At 40.8% G+C, this 6,000-nt stretch overlaps 1 pseudogene; it reads right to left on the bottom strand.

The window, feature by feature from the left end:
• Positions 1-202: 202 nt before the first annotated feature.
• LOC149022989 (dynamin-related protein 4C pseudogene) lies at positions 203-2,401 on the bottom strand (annotated as a pseudogene).
• Between the last annotated feature and the right edge of the window lie 3,599 nt (positions 2,402-6,000).

Raw genomic sequence — 6,000 nt, 5'->3', positions numbered from 1 at the left:
GTGCTGGAAGAGGTAGACTGGTAGAGGCTCGACTTCAGTGCAATGCAATTATTGTGGAGCACTGTGCTGCGAACGGTCGAGATTGAGATCCTAACTGAGATTTTGATCTTGACCATCACGTTTCTCAAAAGTCTAAAAACACTTGTTTCGAAAATAGACTGTCGAGATCTCGACCATTTGCTGCAGCGCACCACCTAAGCAATTAATTTCCAGAGGTAGGGGGCTCGACTTTAGAAGGGATAAAAGCAGAATTCAAAAACCCAAGCCCGGTAGAGAAGTCATTGCTGGGAGGTTCAACCATACCCATGATCTTTGCTACAACCTTCTTTGATTCCCTCAATAACTCGATACTGTGGTTGAGCCTCTCTCGTTTTGCAGCAATGAAGGGAGAATCTTCCAGCAACTGTTTAATACCACCGCTACCAGGTCCCATCAACTTAGTCACTATCTTCTTCTCCATTTCTTTATTCACCAGCTTCTGAACATTAAACACAAGATAAAAAGCCAAGCAATCCACCAATCTCTGCAACACAGACTCCCAATAAGCAGTAATTTTCATTCTCAGATCAAATGCCTTGCCCAACAGGTCCTGATGATACTCCCTTAGATGACCAATTTCTACTTTACCCACTCCATCTAACTGCAAACATTCATATCCATTCTTCAATCTCTTCATAAAGGTTGGTTGGTTTGCCATGAGCTTGCTCCATCTTGACATGTATTCTGGGTTACATGTATAATCTGTGAGCTTCTCCATCTCCACCATCTCCTTCACTCGTTCAATTGATTCCGCCTTCATCTTCTCCACCAGATTCTGCACTGCGCTTCTCGTGCAAGATTGAATCTTTGGATACCCATCAGCATGAGACATCAAGACATACACTACAACAGCTCGGACATAAGACCAGATCTTCTCTACAAATTCAACAGGAACATTCAATATTTCCTTCACTCTTCCCTGTAATATGCTGTGAAATGCAGCGTAAGGGATGAAATTGGGAAGCTTACTCCCTTTCGCTTCCTCTAACACCTTAATTTCCTCATCTAAGAACTTTGCCCTGGGGTTGTTGCTCTTTCGGTGTAGTTCTTTGGAGTACCCAACAAGCATATCCGCCATTCGAGTTGTGCCATGCATATCCATCTCTTCTAGGTACTCGTCAAACTCACCCCTGATGAAAATTTTCTTGAGAGATTCTTTTGTTAAACCAATAATCTGCATCAACACAGTTACTGCATCCGTGATACTGGAGAAATGTTTGGGCAATTTGTCAAGCTCGGAAACATTGAGAGATAGCTTTTCATTGATCTTCTTCACAATGCCTGGCAAGCACTTGGAAATACTAGTTGCTTGGATCTTCACCAGCTTCTGGGCCAAAACAGGGATACCCACAATCGATTTGTTGATCATGGAGAGAAGGGGATGGGATTTAAACAATCTTGCCTCCTCCTCCCTTGCTTCTTCATACGATTCTTCTCCAATTCGATTCCTCACGCAGACATAACCGAGCCCAATGTTGACATCATCTGCAATAACCTTCTCACGCAGACCTTCGGGACCTTGATCACACTTGGTCACAACAGCCAAGGTCCTCTCCCCGGTCTTGTCCACGCGTTGCGACATCCTGATCGATTCACAGGTGGGAAAATCCACAGTAGAAGATAAGACATTCAAAATAATGCTCTTTTTTGGAGTTATATACTCCATAATTATGTTTGAAATCTGCTCGTAGATTTCTTCAGGTTGGCCACGAACAGGAACCCTAGTAATACCAGGCAAATCAACCATGGTTAGATCAGGAACACCAATCTTCTTCACAACAAGAGTGAGCGGAGTATTGGAAATTCCCTTAGAGGAACCAGCAATCTCAGTGGTGGCATCTTGAATATGTTGTGCTACATGATCTTCATCTGTATGAACTTCTTTACCGTTATACTCCAAGTGAAGTTCAGATTCAGGTGATGAGTGTCTGTGAAGTCGCATTATGAGGGGAACCCGAGTACAGATGCCGAGACCTCGAGGTAAACTGATGCCGGCAAGGGATTCAAGAACACTGGATTTGCCGGAAGATTGATCACCAACAACGACGATGGTGGGTAACTCAATGCCTTCTTGCATGACATTGTGTTGGTGTAGTTTGTCGATGGTGTCAAGCAGAGGTCGAAATATTTCGTTGTAAGAGGTGTAAAGTGGCACGGATGAGATGGGTGTGATCAACTCTGGTGCAACTTCAAGATCATGATCATTTGAGTTTTCCAAACCAAATCTCGTCTTTTGGTCAACAAAAATAGGAATAGATGTCATTTCCAGAGAATTAAGCAAAGGGTTGGGAACAGAGCGAAGAGATGGGGATTGACGTTTGGATTGTGGGGCACAGAGTGGAAGAAGAAGCAGAGAAACCATTTTAAAGACAACTTGACATGATTTTGAAGAAGACCTAACTTTGAAGATTTTATTTATTATTAATTTTTTTTTATGGCAAGAGTAAGACTTGCATGCTGCAGACGAAAGTGATACTTGTCTTTTCCTATGTTTATTCCTATCTTTAGTTTCTTTCCGTACTAGTGCAAGTGATACTTGTCTTGCCTATATTTGTTATTATTATATTCCCATCTTTCATGTTTCTTTTTCAATTACGCCTCGAAGTGTATTTTTCCGTCTCTACCCGAAGTCTAGAGCCGAAGGGATATGTCTCTTGCTTGAAATGAGGAGTACTCGATGAAACTGATCCTTGTCTTGCCTGAACCCAAAAAAACCAAAATTACTTATCTTGCTTATATTTGCCATTATATTCCTTTTTTGTTTTTTTTTTCTTCTCACAAATAAACATCCCTTCAAGTGTATTCTTCTATCTCTACCTTAAGGCTACATTCAAAAGGGATATGTCTCTTTCATTTAATATATTATGGCTCTTATGTTTAAGCAAAAAATAAAAAGGCATGAGCCTGAATTCATTTTCAAGTCTAACCATAAATTTAAAAAAAAAAACTTTTTACATGTAGGTTTTCTTAATGAACCATAAATTAATGTTGGGTTCTTTTAGTACAATATATTACAGGTGAGTTCCAACCAAACTAACACTAATAGTCATTATTAAGTATTTTCAAATTTTAAACTTAGAGAGACCAAAATGCCTCTCAGATTGTTCAACATATATGATAAGACTAAAATACCTAGAATATTTTATTGTTACTAACAATGTAGGTGAGTGAAGGAGGAATCCTTTCACCTATCTTCTTCCTCCACCCTATGGAACTACCGCTAGAACCATTGTAGGAAATCACCCTATTAGAAACCACAAAAAATAAAATAAAAATACACCACCATATTTACCCATCTAGCAGTCATCGGCTCCTTGAAACCCTCTTCTTCTCGATACGACGTCTCCTTAAGATAAATAAATCAAGTGTTTGAATTGATTTATCCAACCTGTTGCTGCACAATCCTGTTTCGTCCCTTCACCCGATGAGCCTGCAAGAATGAGCTCGACCGTGGAGGTCAAGTTTTCACCTCCGACGATCTAGTTAGGAATCTGATTGAGGAAGACAAGAAAGTAATGAACAATAAGAATTCGAATAGTGATAGTTCTATTCAGCGTACCTTTCTTTTGTGCTCCCTTACCTTTTTATAGATTTTCTATGTATGAGTTTGAGTGAGACTCAAACCTTAGTTAGGTTGTGATCTGACTCTTAGTCATTAAGTCCTACTCAAACATGAGTAGTTGAGTCGTGACTGAATACTGTTTCTTTGGCTAGAATCTTATTCAGATTTATCTTGTTATTCAGCCTTTCTACTTATTTGACCGACCTTGACTTGGTCGGTCTAACGTGATCCGAGCTGGTCGCACTAGGCTCAAACCGAACTGGTTTGATTCCGATCTGGTCGGACTGGGCTTAAACCAGACTAGTTTAAGTTTATTTATTCTTTCCTTATCATAAGCCCCCCGTCTCTTGAAGTTCGAGCTTTCTCTTGTTCGGGCTTTAGAGATTCGGTGGACACATATCAGCTTTCGACCAATATCACTTGAGATTTTTCACTATATCCAAACTGATTTAGGAGATCTTTAAGCCTGACGTCATCTGACAGACTGCAGCTTCGTAAAATGGGTATTGACGGCGCACGACTTTTTAGAGGTTCCACCTTCATGGACACATGTCCAAGTAATTAAGGTCCATCGTGATCATGAGGGATTTCAAAAGACGTGAATTTGAACCGTTTTTTGGTGCTTCATTTGGTCCCTTGGATCTGGATCGAATCATTTTGGTCGCTGGATAAAGCTACTTAGGCAAACCATGGATTTGGAATCTTCTGGAGAGGTAACCTGACCTTCTTTTTTGGTCCCTTGGATTGGGACTTCTTCAAAGGTATAGAAACCCCTTTTTCTTCTCTTCCCTCTCCACTTCTGTTGTGGATTTCTTTTCATCTGTGAAGACGAAGAGAGTTGCAGATTTTTCAGAAGACCTTCCAGGCCCTTTTCCTGTGCTCGTTCAGCGATTCCTTTCACAAGTGAGTTCGTCTTCTCCTTATGAATCTTTTGCTGGTTTTTATTTTTGCATTCGTGCTGTATTCTGAGTATGTTTTCCTTTTTTCTTTCTCTTTGACTTTACTCGTCATTTCTGCCTTTCTCAATTTGTAATCTCTGCTTGTTCAGAATGAAGCAGTTTATTTAAGATTTTTCAGTTTTATCAATGCTTTTGCCTTTTCGAAAACAGCTTGGTTGTTTATATACTTGATAAAGAGTTAAAATCTTTTTGGTGCCTAATAGATTCAAGGCTTTTCCCGAACCTGGGTAGGTCGGTTCTTGTTGCCTGTATCTTAGGTCTTTCCTTCCCGACCTTAGTAGGTCGGTTTTCCTGCCTAAGGATCTTAGGGCTTTTTGTGCCTAAGTTTCTTAGGGCTTCTTGTGCCTAAGTGACTTAGGGCTTTTTGTGTCTAAGTTGCTTAGGGCTTTTGTGCCTAAGTGACTTAGGGCTTTTTGTGCCTAAGTTGCTTAGGACTTTTGTGCCTAAGTGACTTAGGGCTTTTCTTCCTGACCTTAATAGGTCGGTGGCCTAAGTGACTTAGGTCCTTTTGTGCCTAAGTTGCTTAGGGCTTTTCTTCCCAACCTTAGTAGGTCGGTGGCCTAAGTGACTTAGGTCTTTTTGTGCCTAAGTTGCTTTGGGTTTTTCTTCCTGATCTTAGTAGGTTGGTGGCCTAAGTGACTTAGGTCTTTTTGTGCCTAAGTTGCTTAGCGCTTTTGTGCTTAAGTGCCTTAGGGCTTTTTGTGCCTAAGTTGCTCAGGGCTTTTGTGCCTAAGTTGCTTAGGGCTTTTCTTCCCGACCTTAGTAGGTCGGTGGCCTAAGTGACTTAGGTCTTTTTGCGTTCACTTTCTTCTGGAAGCCCTTAGGTCTTTCACTTTCTTATGGAAGCCCTTAGGTCTTACACCTTTTCTGGAAGCCCTTAGGTCTTACACCTTTTCTGGAAGCCCTTAGGTCTTACACTTTTTCTGGAAGCCTTTAGGTCTTACACCTTATGTTCGGTTATTCCCCGAACACGATGTGAATTTGAAGTAAATAAATATCTTTGTTCGGTCATATGTTGTGCCTGTTCATCATCCTTTCTCTTCAAGTATCTTTGTTCGGTATACTGAAGTAATGTGTATCGGTCATTCGTAGCATCCTTCCATACGATTGCTAGTATGTTGCTTGGTAGGCGGTTATGAAGAATCCGACCTTCGTCTTTGTTGATACCGAACATGTGAAGTAATTTTCAATGCTCGTTGTCTTTTATGTTCATCATTCTAGCCATGCTGTTCAGTAGGGCTTGTTCGGTCATAAGTCCAAGTAATTGTTCGTCAACAGTTGCTCGGTCATAACCTACTACCCCCCGGGCATGATAACTTTGAGTATGAAACAATCTTTGAAGTTTTCGTGCCTAAGGAATTTTAGGTCTTTTTTGCCTAAGAATTTTAGGTCTTACCTGCCTAAGAGACTTAGGTCTTTCTGCCTGATGCTAGTCGAGTA

This window comes from Hakea prostrata, chromosome 3 (assembly GCF_041222555.1).
Source record: "Hakea prostrata isolate BN-2017 chromosome 3, UWA_Hpros_2, whole genome shotgun sequence".
NCBI lineage: Eukaryota > Viridiplantae > Streptophyta > Magnoliopsida > Proteales > Proteaceae > Hakea > Hakea prostrata.
This window is presented reverse-complemented; position numbering and strand designations above follow the sequence as displayed.